Source organism: Equus asinus, chromosome 7 (genome assembly GCF_041296235.1).
Source record: "Equus asinus isolate D_3611 breed Donkey chromosome 7, EquAss-T2T_v2, whole genome shotgun sequence".
In the NCBI taxonomy this organism is placed as follows: Eukaryota; Metazoa; Chordata; class Mammalia; order Perissodactyla; family Equidae; genus Equus; species Equus asinus.
The window spans coordinates 75,641,914-75,662,747 of record NC_091796.1 but is presented as its reverse complement, the minus strand read 5'-3'; the positions used below and the strand labels follow the sequence as shown (position 1 = coordinate 75,662,747).

The 20,834-nt window shown below is 41.9% G+C and overlaps 1 pseudogene; it reads left to right on the top strand.

Moving 5' to 3' along the window:
• The first annotated feature begins 7,926 nt into the window (after positions 1-7,926).
• On the top strand, positions 7,927-16,594 carry LOC123287409 (coiled-coil-helix-coiled-coil-helix domain-containing protein 7 pseudogene; annotated as a pseudogene).
• Positions 16,595-20,834: the final 4,240 nt, after the last annotated feature.

The window sequence follows — 20,834 nt, the reverse complement described above, 5'->3', positions numbered from 1 at the left end:
TATGATTGTTACAAAATCTTTGTGAAGAATGAAGAGAGAACGTGTAAAAAGTGCCCAGCAGAATACCTAGCGTATTAATAGACCCTCAGAAAGTATTTGCCAAAGAAATCAATAACTCCAAGGCAAAATTTCAGAAAACATGGGTAGTTTTCCAAAAATAGCAAAGTTTCTGAAGTGTCATGCTGGTGACATGACATTCATTATGGCACTAGCTATATATTATACTGTAATCCTTTCTTTCAATATATGTTTTTAACTGCCAGATATGTGGTGAAAGGGAACTTGGACATCTTCTAAAATGTTGTGAACTATTTCTAAAGGTGAACTGAAAGGGGTTTACTCTGTGCTTTTAATAATGTGAACCAAGAGCTAAAATGGACTCTATAAGGTACATTCCAACTTGCCATGAGGATTTAAGATTGCTTAAAATGAAGAATAAACCAAAAAGAAACAGTGTGAGGTAAGCTATATGAAACAGTGCCTCAAAAGAGCGGTTGCAGACAATATTGTGGTACGATGGCCTGAAGACTGGGCCACCGCCCCCTGAGAGCCACCAGGAATGCTCATGTTCTCATCGACTTCCCACACCACTTGCGGACACCTCGAACCACGATGTAGAAAAACAGCGTAATGGACCTATTTTTGTTTTAGGGCTTAATTAGTTTTTCTTTACAAGGTAGTGAAGTAGAACCATTTCTGGGGGAAAAAAATGGAGCTTCATGCTGAAGTTACTGTTAGATAATTTGGACTTTCCTATCAATTATCCATAACTCAAGAAATCAGAAAAGAGAGACAGGCTCAGAATTAATGAACAAACCACTCAATAAATCAGATAAAAATGGAAGCGCACAGGTTCCTTCTGGAACTTAATGCTGGCTCGGGAAATTGAACATGTGGTCCTCGGGAGACTGACTAATGGGCCACCAGGGGCGTCCAAGATGCTCTTACTGCCCCCCGACCCCTGTTTTTAAAGCCTTGGCTTACTTCTCAGTCACACCCTTTTTTGGACCCTAAATCTTAACTCAATTCATATTGCCTATCAAAGGGAGAAAATTATCATTTTGTAACATTAAACATACACACTAAAATCTGCCTTACTAGGTAACCGTCTTAAGCTTTTATGAGAAACTGCCTTCCTTTTAGCAGTCACCTGGGGTGTCTGTTTTCTAGCGGCAGTTCAGAATTCCTGGAGAGGGTTATGAGGCTGCTTCCAAATTCCTTGTAACTTTACTCAAATATGACAATGGGGAACTCCTGAAGATGGCAGCAGCACTTTAAATTTCACCAGCCCAGGGAGGGCTTGAAGTTAACACAACCAGAAATCAAACAACGCTGGCAGCCTCCTTGTTGCTGTTTCCGTGCCCCCACCATCCTTTCCAGCCACTATTTCAGATTTCAGCTATACCTCTTTGAGCCCTGCACAGCATAGAACATAGAGACAAGGACATAAAGCCCAAGAAATATCTGTCTAATCCTCTTTGTTAAAGAAGAAATGAATTTGTAAACCTTTCAACACCACCAGCCCCTGCATTTCCCCCAAATGTGGATTTGTCTCTTCACTGGAGTGTGAAACTGAAAGAATAGAAATGGAGATTGTAGATCATGTACTGATTTCTAAAATGATAATATGCTCCACTAGCTAGTTATGCTGTTAGACGAAAAATAAGCAAACTATTCCTTCTGCTTTCTATTGCCAGAAATGCCCATTAAAGAAAATAATGTTTATTCTGTAATTGCTGAGAACTATAAATTACAATGCTTGTACATAGGAGGTGTCCATAAATATAAATCTATCTTTCACATCTGATTTGAAAAGCTGTATTATTTATATAATTTTCTATGTGGAGCTGAATATCTAAAACACATTTTCTAGGCTGATTATTACATTTACGTTTATAATTATTTTTAACTTAATTATATTTTTAAATTGCAGAGGCAATACAAGCTTGCATAAAAAGTCAAACAATTCAGAAATATATATAGAAAAGGTTAATAAATCTTCTCTGCCCTATCCTACTTCCTGAGGTAACTGTTAAATATGCTCATAAAAATATTTACCAAAAAAAAGGTGAGATCATACTGTACGCATTTTTGCAACTTTCTCTGGATCAACAGACATAGATTGAAGTCTTATAAAAGCTGCGTAATATTCCAAAGTATGGATGTAACACAGTTTACTCAACCATGGCTCCTGTGATGAACATTTGTGCTATTTCCAGTTTTCTTATCACCACAAACAATGCTGCAATTTCGTGTACAGCCTTTTATGCTGGTGCTTTAATTTCTGTAGGCCAGAGTCCTCGAAGTGGAATATTGCACAGAGGGTTCTGTGTGCTGTAACTTTTAGTAAATACTGTCAGATTGCCTTCTAAAAAGAGTGTAGCAGTATCTGAGTGTTCATTTGCCTACATCCTTACCAGCACTTGATGTTACCAATATTTAAATTCTTTTGCCAATCTGTTGGATAGAAAATGGTATCTTGTTTGAATTTGCATTTCCCTGCCAACACTGCATGGCATAGTGTCTAAAAGTGTCTAAGAGCATGGACCCAGAGCCCAGCTCCCTGGCTGTGCTGCTCACTAGCCATGTGACTGTAGCAAGTTACATAACTTCTCTGTGACTCAGTTTCATCGTTCCCATTGAAAATGAGAAAAATAAGAGTACTTGCCAAGTAAGATTATTATCAGGATTAATTGAGTTAATATTTGTAAAGATTTAGTATGGTGCTTGGTGCTTTGAGCAGTGCCTGATAGAATAAGTCTATATGAGTGAGATAAATGCATTCTAGTGATATTGAACATCTTTTTATATATTTATTAACCATTTGCCTTCCTTCTGCTAAATATGAATGTCGAAATGCTTAATTTTTAGGATAAAAATTGGATCTTTTTCCCCTTTGAAATCACATCACTCCCAGGGAAAAGCACAGTAACCCTCACCCCACTCCTTCTCTGAGAAATACTCCACTGCTTGGGAATGCCAGACGCAGAGAAGAATTTTGCTGAAATGTTTGAAGGAGAAGGAAAATAGAAAGGTTTGAAAAACAAACAATTTTCTAAATAAAAGAACAAATTAGGATTAACCCCTACTAATGGAAAAAATTACTTGAAATTTTCTTCCAGGTGGAACCTCAGTTTACCTGGATAGAGATGTCAATCCATTAGGGCTTTTCAGAGAGAGAGAGAGAGAGAAAGAGAGACGGGGAGAGAGAGAGGTGAGGCAGCTGGAAAGGAATTTAATTGCCAAGGGTGCAATTTTACGAAGAAAAAATTCTCATTTGATATCTTGGATTTCGGAATAGCTCAGCTTTTCTGGTTGAGGTTGCTAACAACATACCTCTCTTCTCAGTTGGTTGTTTTTCACTTGGATTTGTCCTCTACAGGGAATCTTGTATTATTTATCAGTCACATAAATCTAAAAACACCCAGCATCAAGCTCGCGTAAATGTCAGAGACAACTGTTTCTTGTGTTCTTCCTCTCAGCTTCTATCAGCAGCATGCTCTTTTCAAGTTTCTCTACATCTTCAGTGCAAGGGAAAGACGCTCTTTCATTAGACTTCAGTTTTAGTCTGTTTCGGTTGAATTCAAATTCGAGCAGTTATACTCCATTTCAGAATTTTAGCAGGAGGGAGGAGGGAGAGGTGGGGGTAAAGGGAGGAAGAAGTGGGGAGAGAGGGGGAGACTTTCTGAACTGCGTCCCCTGGCACTTGTGCAGTATTCTTAGGCAATATCAAACTGACTTTTATTGAACCTCAGAAACAACGGCAGGCAATGACAGTGTTTAGGAAATGTACCCCTTTCATAATCTCAACCTCAAACATTCTGATATCCTACCACCTCTTCTATTTTTCCAGCTCATTCACTCCAGTATTTGGACTCTAAGAGCTCTCCTAGCTCATCTCTGATCCTTTGATCCCATTACCTTTGTGCTATCATGACCTCCCCTCATGTCTTTACTCCCCTCCTTAACTCCCTTGCAGACATCTTCAATTCCCCTGCCCCTTTCTTTCTCCATCATCCTACAAACCTCAAGTGATCCTGCACCCAGCCAATCTTGCAGCATTTCCCTAGTCAGTTCCCTCGCTCCGTTCCTCCCTCCTAGACCAACATCTCATGCCTTCTCCTCTTCACTCCAACCTCTAGTGCCCCTCCCTGCTCCTCACTCTCAGCTCATGACCCAAGTTCTTAATTCACTGAGAGGATACAAGTAATCAGAAGAGAAGTTCCACCTGCTCCCGCCACTAAAACTCACAACCTAACTGCACCCGTTCCTGTAAACCGGCCCTTGCTGTTGTTGCAGTGGGTGAAACCGTCCCCGGCCCCCCAGAGGGCAGTCTTTCCGTCTGGGTGCTAGATTCTGCACGTCCCCAACCTCCCTTACTCAAGGACAGCGCTTCTGCAATTCCACATTCTCTCTCCTGCATGATCCCTTTCCTCCTCCTCACTTAATCATTACCCTGAACTTACAATATGCTGAAATATCCCATCTTTTAAAATTTTCAATATAGGTGTTAATCATAAGCTATACAAACAAATGTCTATGCAGTTATATTAATAAGGGAAAATATTATGTGAAAAGGTACAAAACATGAAGCTGGCTCCCTTCCCTTAGTGAAGCATAAAACATTTTTTCAAAGCCCCAAATTAGTGCCACAGTAAATAGACATTTTATAAAACACGCTAAAGCAAACCTTGTTATTGTTATATTTAAAACTGGATAGACTCCAACGTAAAGCAGAAACAGGAGTTACTACGCGCTTTCTGCGGAAGAACTAAGAAAATGAACGTTGTTGGGCCACAAACTTCCAGTAAACTTTGGAAATCAAATAACTTTGATATAGATAGAGTTAAAATTAGTTTAGAAGTGGTATAGCTTAGATTCTCTCACTCTCAAGAAAGTACCAGAAAGACGGTATATAAATGTGAAGCTGCTTAGAGCATTAATAAACTGTGTACGTATTTCCTAAGGAATGTGAACACTTCTGTTCCTCCTCATTCTTGAATTGTGTTTCTCACCACTGACAGGTTTCATCACTTGTGAGGATACAGGGGCCAGGTGTATGGTGCCAGACTGGCTCTGTCTGTCCAGGTCACTGGACTCATTGGCGTCTCTCATCTCACGCTGCTGGACTTTTTAGTCCTGTGGTTCACGGAAGCGCCTGGCTGCCCTGTAAATGGCTGCCAGCCCCACAGCTGACTGTCTCCTGTTGGATTTCGAGTCTCCCCCAGCCGCATCCTTCATCTGGGTCACATCCTCTGTCCTTGCCACTGAATACTGCAAGGACGTGTCCGGGGCCCTGTGTTGCTTCTTTGAAGCCATAAACATCTGAGCAGTAGAAACATATGCAATTTCAGTTCCATAATGCCTGTTTCTATCCAGAAACAAAATCTCTGATTGCTGAAAAGACAACAAACCGTTGTTTCAGATCTCTCTGATTTCCAGAAGCCACAGGTAGGAGCACCCTCTGTGCTCAGCCATACAGGGTCCACCCAAACCCCCCAGGGCAAGGGATTTGTATGCAGAAGCACTTCCCACCCTGGAGACAGTGGTGCTTTCCGGGTTAGAAACTTGGTGTTTCATTGTCCACATCCTGGACACTTCAGATCTGGGACTCACTGTGATTCTGTCACACCAACCTGGCTGCCAAAGCTCTGTGCTTGTGTACCAGGACAGTACCAGCTTCTTGGTGTCAAGTGCATGGCCACTCTGGGGACAGGAGGCCACTTCAGTCACCTGCCCTGGCTGCTGACCACTATTTCATCTCAGAAAAACACCTCCTTTGAGGCCAATCCTGGTGGCCTAGTGGTTAACTTTGGCGTGCTCCATTTCAGCAGCCTGGGTTCGGGCTCCTGGGCATGAACATATACCACTATCATGCTGTGGTAGAAACCCACATACAAAAACAGAGGAAGATTGGAAATGGATGTTAGCTCAGGGTGAATCTTCCTCAGCAAAAAAACCCCAAAAAACAAAACAAAAAAACACTTCCTTTGACCCCAAATCACTTCCAGCTACTGCCCACTTAGTCTCCATTATGGTAAAACGAAAAGTATTGCGTATGTTCTTGTTCTCACTAGTTTCTCTTCTCCTGTTTTTTTCTTGAAACCACTCCATTTGGACTTTCCTTCCACCATGCCACTGCCATTTTGTCAAATCTAGTATTGCTAGTTACAACCGACACATTTGCTCACTCCTTCCTTCTTATAACACTTTCTTCTCTTGGTTTGTAAAACACCATGCTTCCTGGTTTTCCTTCTAGTCCCTTCCCTGGCTCCTCCTCCTCTTTCTTATCTCTTAACATTGCAATGCCTCGGGGCTCAGACCTTGGGCCACTTCTCTCTCCTCTGTCCACTCTAACTAACGTCCAATGTGATCTCAGCCAGCCCTATCCACAGGGCTGACAGTTAAATACAGGATTCCCAGTTAAATTTGAATTTCAGATAGACAACCAATAATCTTTTAGTCCAGCAATTTTATTTTCAAAATCTGGCAACTTTACCCATCCAGTCTTTTCCCTAATGACTCCTAAATTTTCATCTCCAGACTAAATCTCTCTCCCAAACATTTTACAGACGGGAAAATTGAATCTTGCATATTTAATAGCCTCAACATCTCCACTTAGATTTTTAACAGGCAGCTCAAACTTACCATGTCCAAAACAAATCTTGATTCTCTTTGCTCCCGCCAAATTTATTCCTCCCGTAGGCTTCTCCCTCTCAGGCAATGTATCCTCGTTCTCCCAGTTGATGTAGTTATCTTTGACCCCTTTTTCTCACTTGCCGCACATCCAGTCCATTAGCAACCCCCAGAGAGAGTATCTTCACAGTGTAATCAGAATTCTCACTTCTGTCACCTCCCCTGCCACCGCGTGAGCCCTGGCCGTCATCACCTCACATTTGGACTGTTGCAGCTGCTTCCTAATTGCCTTCCCTGCTTCTGCCCATGCTCCTCTCCCCCAATATAGACCCGCAGAGGGATCTTTTAGAAATATCAATCAGATCGTGTCCCTTCTCTGCACTAAAACCTATAAATGTCTTCTCACTTTGAGTAGAAGGCCAGATCCTTGCCATAGCCTTTAAGACTCCACACCATCTGCCCTTCTGCCATCTCTGTGACCTCATGGGCCATCACCATCCCCCTTGCTTCCACTGTTCCAGGCACCCTGACCTCTTGGCTCTGCCTAGAACTTGCCAAGCACCCTCCAGCTTCCAGGATTTCATTACTTTGTTTGGGATATGCTGCCTGCATATATCTGAATGACTTGCTGCCTTGCTCTGTTCAAGCGATGTTACCTAAAGAGAAAGGCATAATAACCACCGTGTCTAACCACCCCCCCCATCATGCTGGCTCCCTAAGCCTGCTCTATTTTTCTTCATGCTATTTAGCACCACCGGGCATGTTTATTTATTGTCTGTTTCCACCCCCTCCCACAATTAGAATGTAAACTCAATGAGAACAGAGCCTTGGTTTTGTCACTGTGGGATATCTGGGACCAAGAATAGTGCCTGTGATCATAATTGCCATCAATATTTGTTGAACAAATGGCTGAGCCAATTAATGAATGGAAGAGAAGAGATTTATTATGGAGGTTGTGATTAAAGAAATTATTATCTTTCCTTTTGTTCTATATCTTAATTCAGTTTATAACCAAGAAACTCTCTTTATGTTGGTCTCACTTTTCATCTCTGCAAAATGTCTGTGTGGGAATAGCTGTTCCCCTCTCCTGACAAATCAGTAAAATCTTCCATTATTGTAAGGATTCAAGTAGAAGGCAGGGCAGCATCTTTTACTACAATAACTTAGGCAATCAAGGACTGGGAAACCTCAAACCAAAACTAAGTACAAAAAGTTAAGTTATTTGCCCTGGTAGCCTTTTCAGAAAGTGTACGTGCCCCTTGGAACAATACATTATCTTAGAATACAAGTATGATTTTAGGGTTTGCAAAGAGCTTTTATTTTGAATCATCACCTCAATTTCACAGTGGGAAACTGAATCTCAGAGAGATTGCAAGGTGAGTTAGAGGTGGAGGGACGACTGGAGCCTTGTTATCAGCCTCAGTTCAGCCCAATGAGACAAAGGGATCGGGTCTCGGAAACTGTCCTTATTAGAATCACCTAAGTTGGCTGTGAGTAGGAAAAAGTGTCTTTCTCAGAAAAATCATGGATAGGGCTTGGGAAAGTGACACTGTCTAAAATAAAATTCAGAATTTTCACAGAAAGATTGAGAGAACCAGTTCAAAGATACTTTTATTTTGGCTTCCATTTTGCTTATCTGTATCTGTTAGCCTAGAGTTTATTTTGTACATTTTTCCATATTTTTTGTTTAAGTGTGAACTGTTTTTATGGATTTCTCCATCTTTAGTGGATTTTGAGACTTTAGAAGTCTGTGATCCAGAATATGCTTGTTTTAGTCTGTTTGGGCTGCTATAACAAAACACCATAGACTAGGTGGCTTAGAAACAACAAACATCTATTCCTCACAGTTCTGGAGGCTGGGAAGTCCAGGATCAAGGAGCCAGTAGATGAGTGTCTGGTGAGGGCTGGCTTCTTGGTGTTGAATCCTCACATGGCAGAAGGGGAAAGGGAGCTCTCTGAGGCCTCTCTTATAAGGGCGTCCATCCCATTCACGAGGGCTCCACTCTCATGACTTAATCACCTCCCAAAAGCCCTGCCTCCAAACATCATCACGTTGGTGACTGGATTTCAACGTATGAATTTTAGGGGGACACAGACATTCAGTCTATAGCAATGCTTACAATATTATTTTGAAGATATAATTACCATAATGTCACAACATTAAAGAAAAATTGTAATGAGGTATTTTGTGGATCCTGCAGGGTCCCAAGATCTCATTTTCAAAAATAACTATTTACGACTTCCTCCTTATGGTAGAACATAATATATCCTATATTATGAATGGTAGTTGATTTAATAACAGGTTTTATAGGCTGTTATTCAACTTTTTATAAGTGGAAAACAGCTAGCACTTTGCATGCTGGTACCTGCTCTCTAGTCTTTGTTATTAAAAAATATATCATCCTGCAGTGAGTTTTCAAACTGGACCTGCCATATTTACTATTCCTGGCCGCTATCTTCCTTCCAGCTCCTTTTTTTTTTTTTTTAAAGATTTTATTTTTCCTTTTTCTCCCCAAAGCCTCCCAGTACATAGTTGCATATTTTCAGTTGTGGGTCCTTCTATTTGTGGCATGCAGGATGCCACCTCAGCAGGGCCTGATGCACGGTGTCCACGCCCAGGATCCGAACCAGCGAAACCCTGAGCTGCTGAAGCAGAGCGCGGGAACTTAACCACTCGGCCACGGGGCTGGCCCCACCTTCTGGCTCCTTTTCAAGAAAGAGCACAAGCACCAAATGTGATGTGAGCATCCTCAGAAACAGGCTGGTCAGAAATGCAAGGTGAAGTGAGAATCCAGCTTGCCCAAGGTAATTTCTCCACTGGCCTCTGCTTCCTCTCTCTCCTACCTGGATTTAAATTTCTACCTGCAGGAAGTGTTGGGGAGCAGTGGGCCTGTTTAGGGCTTTTCAGAGAGAGAAAAAGTTTTAATGGGGATACTTGAGATCCATCCTCTAAGAAAGCAGCAGAGTTTGGCTAAAGAAGAACTGAATGGATGTTTCTGCCAAGGAGGAGGAGAGGGGCAGAAGGTCTATGCAGAATCATATAATGGATGATGCTGAAGGGAGAGTGCTTCTGGGCAAAGACCTGTTGGAGCTCTTCAAGTATTTACTCTCTGGAGTATTCAGACAGGAGATAGACCAGAGGGCTTGCTTTAGTTCTCTTACTAATAGTAGCAATCTTATTCCTTCACTGTTTGACAAAATTTAATTTGAATCTCTGTCCATTCTAGGGACACTTGAGAGCGGGGTGGCCAGGTGGATTGATTAGGAGGTTTGTGAGTGACAGCTAGATGGATAGAGTCGGGAAAGTGCTTGCGCTAGAGGACTTGGTGGCTGCGGTCCCATTTGTGGTGTATAAGGAGGGCCAGAGAATTTTCAGGGGACACAGGGTATCCAGAGAGCTGCCTGCTTGTCCAGAGAGAGGCAGAGTATTTTTTAGAAATAGGACATCAGCAAGATTGTTCATTTGCCCTTAATAATGAAAAATATCTTAGACTTGTGCAATGCTTACTATATTCTAGGTGCTACTCAACACAACTGACATATATTCACTCATTCAATCCTTGCGACAGCTTATGGGGGAGGCAATTTTATCATGCCTGTTTTATAGAGGAGGAGGCTGAGACACAGAGAGTTTCAGTAACTTGGTCAAGGTCAAGTAGTTAGAAGCTGGCAAAGCTGAGATTTGAACCCAAGCAGTCTGACTCCAGAGTCTGTGGCCCTTTTACCACACTTCACAGCCTTACTACCCACGTCTCAGCAGTGACTGGTTGATCAGACAGTTATCCAGTTATTTCGAGTTGAGCTAGACAACAAAGATTAGGAGTGGGGTGGGGTTGGGGTGGTGTGTAGGGAGGAGGCAGCAGCATGAGTTAAGGAAATAAATACTTGGAGATAATGGTGGGATGGGTGTTGCACCAGAAGAGGAGGCATCTGAGTGGGAGGAGGGTGCTCTTTGCATGCCATTCATGGACTATCTGTACAAATACTCATGGGAGTAGCACAAAGAAAGAAACCAGAGTTAGCTATTTGCAGCTTATTTTCTGTTTTCTTTAGGCCCAAAGTACATGAATTGGGGATGAGTGCTTGTTTTCATAGTTGCTGTAGAATTTCAGATAGGAAATCTGTAATGCGTTGTAATCTGAGTTGAAAACGTTCACAATAACGTGGCTAAAATCACAGCAGGTTATTGAATGTTCTGATTCTGAAAAGGAATCAGCTGTTTCCAATGGCCTTTGCTTGAGAAAAGAACAAGTTAGTCCCAGGTTATTTCTGGTTAGATTTTAAGACATTCCAAGTCTTTCTGCCCTTTGATAATTTCTAAGATCAAAGACTAGACAAATGATTGAGATCCTGTCACTCCAACAAAATACATATGTTACTTGGTCAGCTTATCTCCAATTAGACGCTTAGACTGCCAGACAGGCCGCCAGCCATGTTGTACCTGCAACATTTCCCAAAGTAGTTTGTGGTTAGTCAAGGCTGATTGTCTATGTGATTGAAACTCAGGACCAGAAATGAAGCTTGGTGCTTCTCTGTGGCAATGACAGCTGTCTCCTACTTCTCCTCCTCATCAGTCCCTTCATTGTCATCAACACCAACAAGCATTTATATGGTGTTTTACAGTTGACAAATCATGGCACATGATATTGAATTTGCTTTGCTTTTTCTTTACCATTTCTACTTTCCATTAAAGGATAATGCTAAATTATTGAAAGTTGAAATTGTTCCTTTGTCTTTTACAACTGTGACAGGGACATATACAATTACCAACTCTTACTTATCTAAAATAATTAAACAATGGTTAATAATATGACGGCAATAATGAGGTCAGTTGACTTGGATGATTAAGATACAGATATGGCCTTTGAATATTAAAAGAAATAAAGAACAAAAACCAGGCTTTGTAAGGCTGGTAGAAGGGATAATTCCAAGTATGTAGTCGTTTTATATTAATGGTATTTCATATGAGAAAATTCATCTCAGAAGCACCTAGAGCTGATTGTAATAGTGAATAAAGAGAAAGATATCATGAATTGAGTAATAAAATCGCTACAGGTTTGGCCTGAAAATTTTTCTGATAGAAATGACCTAACTGATTTAACAACTGGGACTTGGAATTTGATGGTTATATACCTTATTTTCAGTTCTTGTTTAAAAGATATGTTCTCAAACAGTTTCTTGATTTGAAATGCTGGGCAAATAACTTGGTCTCTGTGTGTCTCATTTGCAAACTTACATTCTCTGATCTGACCTATAAGAGAAGGTTACTGCTGAGGACCAGCTGATAGGAATGTTTATAAAGAACAGCCAGAAGTGCAGTGCTGTGTAAATGCTAACCACCAGTGATAATGACACAGAGTGGGAGGAAAGGTATATTGCCTTCTTTGCCTAAGCTGGGTACAGTTTGACTTCCAGGAAAGTAATTTTCTTTGTGAGTGTGAGCAAGCTTTCATATATTTGAACTATCATAGAATATAGATTTAATAAATTTTAAGTTGCATTTCTATTTTTATCTCAACGTCCTTAAGAGTTTTTAGATGTAAATCAGTAACATATTCAAATTTGTAAAATCAAGGCATTTTTCTGCACAAACTTTTTTCTTCTGTATCTGAGCTTGGATGTATAGATAAATGGAAACACTGAGTTTTTCTCGTCATTAACCAACTTTAAAGGCAAGTTCAGTTTAATAGGCTGTAGCTGAGTGCTCCAAACCCAGTCAGCCTCTCTCTGCTTGAGCGCCGGCAAGAGTAATTCACTCTCAGTGGGAAGCAGAAAGGGCATGTACTATTTTCCTAAGAAACCCAAGTAAAAGCTGTGTGTCTGACAGGCAGTGACATCACCCCCCCGCCCCCCTAGTGGTGGCTGTGTAGCAAGTCTGCTGAGAACATTTCCCAGTGTCGTCACTGAAGTGTGTGGATTTGTTTTCCACAGGGCCTTCTCCCTGGAACGGTCTTCCTGGTGTGACCACCCTCCCAGCAAGAGCTCATCTTGATTTTACACTCAGCTGTTACTTCCTGGAAGAGAGTCAGAAACCATAAGGAAGAGCAAGGCTAATTGTAGCCAAGCCCCAAATATTGGAGGGAATGGGGATCCAGTTTCCTCATGAGAAGACCTCATTAGAGAGGACTCAGTTCTTCCTTGAAAACTTAATTGGACTGTATGATTTTTTGGTTCTTTCAAAATCTGTAACATTTATTTTTATTCTATGAAAAATACTGGGAAGCCGCACTGTAGAGAAGCAACCCATTTCTCAGATGCTTTCGAAGTTAAGACATGATTTGTCTGGCAAAGCCATCACAGTGTCTGGCGATGTCCGAAACTCACTCCTCTTTTTCTGTCCTTACTGGAAAATACACCTGGGCTCATAACCTTGAATCTAAAAAGTCGTCACCTATTGTCTCACCAAGATCTGTTAGGGAGAAACATTTCACCCACTGCTCCTTTCCCATTGGCACTTGGCCTTGGAGACCATGTGGAGAAAGTCATGAACCTTAATTGCCGTATCGAGTCTGCTCTGAGTCTGTATCCAACCTGATCCTTCGTAGCACACATTCTGCTTCACAAGAAAATGCAATGGGAAGTTTCCCTGCCAGCCATGGTTTTGTCCTTCATCATAGACAGATGTAGCCTATGGCATTTCCTTTCTGCCTATGTGTTCATCGTCTGTGACCAGGGCAAACTCCCTCAGTTTTCATGTAGCCATCAAAAGTAGCTAAAACAAAGTGCAACTTCTCTTCTTCCAATTCTTGGAGTACATACTGTAGGCAAGGCACTCTTATGGGTGCAGAGCTCACCACTATTCTGTAGTTTGATGGAGAAAGTGAGAAAACATATGTAAATATGTATGCACATGCTGGCTCCTGAGGGCCTTCGTGTCTTTTCTCTCATTTATATCTCGGTGGTTTATCTCACCTGAATGTGACTCCACAGAATAGAGGTTGGATCTAATTGTCCATTGTGTAATATCATTGCTGGCATTCAATGCGTTACCTTTTACACATAGTAAGAACTATCAACATATTTTTGGTGCTAGCTAGAGCCTTCCCAGGAAAAGAAGGAAGAAGGAAGTAGAGATTTTCTTAATAGTTTCAAAAGGCCATAAAACTCTCAGAGACTTTGACTTTGCTGGCATTTATCTTTTTCTCTCCTCCCCATTTTGGGTATTATTTGGTTTGCACCAACAAGCAGGAGAAGACTATCTCCACCTTTGCAGATTCTCGTGGTGTGGATAGAGGACATAGTTTCTGACACAGACCGCATGGAGTTCCAGCTTTGATGAATGTTCTTTGATGACTCCTTTGATCTTGCTCAATTTTTAGGGATCTGTTTCCAGACACCTGACAATAAGCACACTCAGCAGAACCAGGCTTCAGACTTCATTTCCCTCCCACGAGGGAAGCTGTCAACCAAGCCCTTTCATCTCTTCCACTAAAGCCGGATTGTGTCTCTCTCTGACTTGAACTTGCTGAATTGACATTAGGGCTCTAAACTTCCACACTCTTTGCATTTTTACTCAAATGAAGCAGCTGTTGCTGGACTTTTGATGGAATTGAATGAAATGAGACTCAAATTCAATAACTCCTTAGAGGGCTATGGCACCTGGGGAGGTGTGAAAGGGGCGGAGTGGAGGGTTTCTGAAAAGTTTGGCTCTTATTTCCACCCACTTCTGCATTTTTCCTAGGTTAACAAATCCCAATGCTGAGCACAACTGAAACCTGGTGGGTGACGTGCACGGCAACACAGGAGTGCTAGGCTGTGGATGGTGCAGGAAGGATTTTAGCAGGAAAGAGGTGGCTAACTCTGAGCAGTAAGGAAATAAGTGCTTATTCCAAGGTTCAGAAATTAAGAGCATATCTGCATGAAGAACCTTCCTGGGTTAAATTGAAAAGGAAAAAGAGCAAACTTTCAGATATTTAGCATACAGTTATAAACTTTTTACTCAAAACGGTCTTTTCTAAATATCTTACTCATGCTGCTGAGTCATAGGACTTAGTGCAGATGGAAGTGTTTAGGTAGCAGGACATTTCCTGGAAAAGGAGCACACCAGATCATACGCTGTCAAATAAGATTTTTAATAGTACATTTGGGAAATTTTTTGATATTGGTGTTAGAAGAGAGGTAACGTTTTAGCAGCCCAGAGAGCTTGATGACGATCAAAATGATGCGGAAAATTCACCCAAAGGTATGGAGAGAAAGGAGAGGTCAGAGAAAGCGTTGGTCAGGGAAGGCTTTGTGGACGAGGTAATAATAACAGCCATCAGGTGCCTACTGTGGGCCTTTCTTTAACAGAAACAAGTTCATGGACTGCTTGAAAGAGAGGTATAATTATCTCCATTTTACAGATCGTGAAACAGAGCATCAGAGAGGTGAAGTCATTTGTCTAAGTTTCCACTTCATCAGTGGTAGAGATGGGGTTTGAACTGGGGTAATCGGATCCTTTCATCTATCATGCACTGCCTTTGCTTGGACTGGACCTGAAAAATGGATGCGATTTAGTTGTAAGGTAGAGCAGCGTAGGACAAGCACTAGACCTAGAGGAGGGAAGTGGCCAATGGGAGGGAAGGATGAGTGAACTCTGTTCCCACCGTGCACTTCACCCTGTGGGAATGGAGGGTGAAAAGGAGCCCAGACTACCAGAGTGTCAGGCCTAGATCCATCAACTCAAATCCCCTGACACCAAATAAAAGGCTCTTTTCGCTATGCTTTAGCAATAAAATATTTTATTCCACAGTTGAAATAAAAGACAACGGGTCTTAAAATGCAAAAGCATAACACATTATGAATGAATTTGCTAATGTATAAAAGAAGCATGGCGGCGGAGAGTTTGAAAGCCAAGGACACTAAACTAAATCCTTGAAGAGAGGCAGGGAGAAACTGGCAGCATCTAATCCCCAGTTTTACCCCAGGGTGTGTGTGTGTGTGTGTGTGTGTGTGTGTGTATCTGTTAGTGTGCATTGGGGCACAACCAGGGGGCTCCCAGAGATACCTCCTGCCCTGTTTGGCTCAGGCCCACCTACTCTCCAGGGGCAGAACTAATTGTTCCATCTTTCTCTATCTTGTCATTGGCAAGACATTACTATCTCCCATTACCCAGCTCCTAAACGGTTCACATCCCACTGTCTCTCTCTGGAGGCACCAGGCTGGCTAACCCAGGTTCTGTATGGGCCCCACCATAGCAAGAAATATTTAAGATGGTTCTGGCTGAGGTGAAATTTTGCCACACTCTCCAGGATTGATGTGCACCATTTCTGCTCTGAATATCTGATTCCTGAGTCTTTCCCATTCCTGAGCACTTACTTGCTAGCGCGAGTTTTCTTTCAACTCTGAATAGCCTCTATCTCCCAGAAACTTTCCAGGTGCAGCTCCTGGAAAGGCACAAGATCTGCCCTCTTAGTCTTGCTGTAGAACGGCTGGTCTGGGACATTGTAGGGGCCACTCACTGTTTCTGCCTACCTTGGAGCCTTCCCTCTTGCTGGTAACAACTGCCCCTCCCACACTGCAAGCAACTCTTGTGAGACTTCCAATGGAACCATGTCCTCTCTGAGTTTGTGCACTCGTGCTTGTGGGAATCTGATACTTCTACCAGATGTATGGATGAAAATGACCATGAGAGGGAAGGGTGTTCCACTTACTTCTTGAAGTACAAAACTGCCAGAACTTCTGGAATTCTATCACAGTCCAGAGAAGACAGAATGGAGTGAAACCATCTATGCCTACAGCAGCAGAAAGAGATGAAATCTTGGGAGCAATGGCAAAGATGCCCTATTGACTGTTGGCATTAAAATTGTTTATATAACTTAGAAGCAGATGAATAATTTTAATCAATGATTACTGTAGTCTTTTAAGACCTAACACACACACACACACACACACACACAGCACATGAAAAGCCAGCCTAATCAGATATTCTCTTCAGGAATTTAAATCTTAAGCAGATTGATCCTGGGAAGGAAAGTAGTTGGAGGAGTGACCTGAAGTGACTGAGTGTCCTGCTATTGAGATTACCCAGGCTGCCCTTACTTCAGACTGCTCTACGGTCTAACGGGTAGCTTTTCTTTAATATTTGTCAACTGCCCCATGTCCTTCCCAAAGGTTCTTTTTTATTGTTGTTCAGATTAGCTAGTCAGTTTCTGTTGTTTGCAACCAATAATCTTAATCAATACAGATCCTTACTTATTTGAAATACAACTGCCAAGGACAGGGTGGGGTCAGTGAGATGACTAAGCCCTTTCCATTTGAGTCCTAAGACTGCTCATGGCATGTTGGGGATGGCCCTGTTCTCTTTGTGCTCCCTTGAACCTGGACTGGCACCTTTCCCATGCGCTGCCGTTCTGGTTACTTTGACCTAGGGTTGGCCTTCTGTGGACCTTCCATTCCCAGGACAGCTCCCTTAAGCTGCCTCTGTTCTACCACCTGCTTTGGCACTCAAAAGTTTATGTTTTCTGTTTCTGATAGTTTCTCTAAAAGTCTCCTAGTTTCTCTTTAAATTCTGTGGCATGCCCAAGCAGGGTTTCCCTTCTCCTTTTCTGGGATTCACTATTTCAGGAACTCCTCCCTCCCAGGTCTACAGCCCCCAGGCAGTAGAATAGAGGTGAAGGGGTGGGTCTGGGCTTGGGACAGACCTGAGTTGGCATCTCACTCCCACTTTTATGGGTGACTTTCCCTAGTCTCTCTGAGCCTGTTTTTACAGAAATAAATGCTATTTATGGCTGAAAAACTTCAGACTGTCGTCCGTGTATTGGCATTGGTGTGTATTAAAGACAGGTTTCTGGGCAAAAGAGTGTGGATAACTCAGTGCAAAAACCATTAGTCTCTTGGGGGAAATGACTCTGCATGGGCTCCAGAGATGATAAAATTTAGTGATGTCATCTTTATATATGAAATGTCACAAATAAGGAAACACAGGCCCAGAGAATTTCATTCACTTGACCAAGGACATCCAGCTGATTAGTTACAAAACAAGAGCTGAAATTCAGCCCTCTTCATTTTCTTTGAAAAGCATTATCCTTGCTCAAAGTTGCCCTGGATGCTCTGTCTGCATAGTTTTTTGATGTGTTAACTCCAGCACCGAGTTCTGTCCCTGGAGACATTCTTCCACCTGTGATTGGAGTGATAGTAGAGGCCTGCACTCAGAGAGGGAGTGAGCTTTTCCCAACATAGGAAATAGGATGGGTGCCCTTTGGTTTAGTGTATTGAATTAGGAAAGCACAAGCTCTGTGTAGCTCAGAGTCTGAGCATTCTCTAGTGATATTTCAGGGCAACCCTGGTATTGAGCTTCCATACGCAGGCAGCAGGGATAGTTCACAGAGCTGGCCTGTATCTAAGCAGGGAATGGACACCAGCAAGGGTTATCTGGTTACCTGGCCCTGCATGCTTGATTCAGCATAGAGGTATATACAGCCCCAATGAGCCGGTCGAGTTGTTCTGCCAGACTCTTATCACTTACTAGTCCAGACAGGCTTCTCCGGGCAGGAGGAGGGCTGCTGAGTTACATCAGACATAAACGAATCAATACAAACCAATTCCTTCACAAAAGAAAATCCAATTAGTCACATTGCTGCCCGAATCAACCGTGTCTTTCTCTCTGAGCTGCTGACACTTTCCAATTCCTGCACGCAACTGCATGCTAACTCCCATTAATGAAAAATACATATCTATTTTGTTGTTGCCAAGTTTAAGCCTTGCCAAGTTTGTTTTCTAAAACACAACCAAAAGTGGAAACTTAACTTTGGTCTTAGAAGGGTTTTCACAGTTTGGAGAAAAGTCAAGTTTTATGTTAGGAAGTAGAATAAGTTCCTGGAGGGTGAAGATCTGATCAGAGGTGGGTTCTTACTTAGCTTCCTCTGCAAGAGGAAGATGCAGAACTGGAGGATGAAAGCGGGCATCCCCTGCAAGATGCTGCAACCCAACTTTAGCCTCTGGGAAGAACAAGCACTCCCCTCAGGCCTTTCCTACTTATAGATGCTTTGTATCACTGCAGGACCCCCAAGAAGTCAAAGGCCACCTGTTAAGGAAAACTCCACTTTCCCTTCATTTGGTAGTCATTGCTTTTCCCAGTGACCCTGGCAACCAAAGAGACTGCTGCCTTCTAGGGCCAAAGCAGAGTAGGGCACTCAGATGCTGTGAGTGTGAATTACCTATTGAAACTGATACTGTCGATAGTGGAGCGTGTGGGCTTGGTGTCAAATGCCTGGGTTCAGATCCTGGCTCTGCTACTCACTAGCTGTTTGACTTTGAGCAAGTTACTTTACTTCTTCAAGCTTGAGTTTCCTCACCTGCAAAAATGGGGCTGATACTGTATTTTCTCAGATCTAGGATGCCACTATTACCTTATGTACAACTAACAAGGAAAAATTGCTGCCAATCAAACCATGACATAACATTGATTATAGAATTCACTCATTTTAGAGATGCTAACATGTAAAAAAACAAAAGAAGAATATTGCAATTGAGGAAATAGGATAGCACCTACTTCCTGATATTGATGTGAGGACTAAGATAGTACATATAAACGCTCAGTGTTTTGCCTGTCACACAGTAAGCCTGAATAAATAATTGCGACTATTTTACTACCAGGAGGTGGTAGTTTGGGTAATTTCAGCAAATCATTTAATCTTCTGTGCTTTATTCTCTTCATCTTTAAAATGAATGGATAGCCATATGGTCCTGCCACCTAGAATTGGGAAGAAAAACTAATTAGAAAAAGGTTTTTATATCCTTAGCAGCTCTAAATGTGAAACGCTATCAACTCCTTCTGCTACTCATCTTCTGTGTTGGAACACTGATAAGGAAATATACTCTGTATATTTTTTATGTATGTATTAATTTAGTTGGAATTCCAAGGCCAATTTAAACTTTCAACAAGGAGTATTTATATTTCTACCATAATTGTTGAAGAAGAACTTTTAAATTTTTTCTTTATCCTCCTCAATATGACTCTGATTTTTCATTAATTGTTTTGTCTTATACAGAGATGGGAAACATTATCTTAACGTACTATCTCCATCTCGGGCAAGTCTAAAGAAATAATACCTGATTGCAAAATTCTGCATATCTGTGAACTCCCACAAACTTTAGAAGACTGGTAGAATTAATATCAGATATATTGGTTAGGCGAGAAAGGAAAATACGTTCCAGATTATCGCAAACAATCACTAAACACAAGGGAGATTCAAATACTAGTTACGCAGAGCCTTCCTCTTGGATCCCACTTTGAGCAGCAAAGAGCTAGACCAATAGGGGCAGCTGTTGTGAGAGAGAAGTTCAATTTAATTCAACTTTCAGCTATTGAACCTTTAGTACGAAGCAGATATGGTGTTAGGTGATAGAGATGCAAAGAAATTTAAGACAAAATTCTTGTCATCCTAGAATTTATGATCTGATAAGAAATGACAACACACTGTAGTAAATACTAAGTGACATGAGCGTGCCAGGGAAGCAGTGACTAACTCTGCCTGGGTAAGCAAGGGAAGGCTTTAAAGGCTGTATGGGAGTTTACAAAATGGAGAGGTTGGAAAAGAGTATTACCTGCAAAAAGAACAGTGTGTGCAAAAGCTACGAGTGTGAAGAAATACAGCCTTCATGTAGTTTAGCATGACTACAGTGCAATGTACGTTGTGTGTGTGTGTGTGTGTGTGTGTGTGTGTGTATGGGGTGAGGTCAGTTGTGGTGGTGATGACAGACTGGCAAAGAAGATTGAGATAAGATTGTGGAGGGCCTCATGTGGCTACATTAAGGAGTTTGGAGTTCATCCCATAGGAAAAAGGTATAGATTCAAGAAGTGTTTGGTAGTAGATTCCATGGGTCATAATGATGAATCGGCTGTAGGGTGGTGAGCATTACGGAGCAAAGAATGATTTCAGGTGTCGACTTTGCACTCCTGGGTGACTGGAGGGGGCGACACTCATTGGTAAGGAACGTAGGAGGGGCAGCTATGTGACTGGGACTCAGAACACCTGGAATTTTGTCTGAGCTTTTAAAAAACTCTCTTTGAAAATAACTGCATCAGGTTATTGTATTGCATAACATACTACACCCCCCTGTGCCTCATTTTCCTCATGTTTAGGGAAGTAAGGTGGAGAAGCATACCAAGATGACAGGAGTTAGGGCACGTGAGTTCAATTCCTGTCTCTGACAATTACTAGCGGTGTGATTTTGGGCAAGTTTCTTAGCCTGTTGCTATTACTCCAAATGAGGAG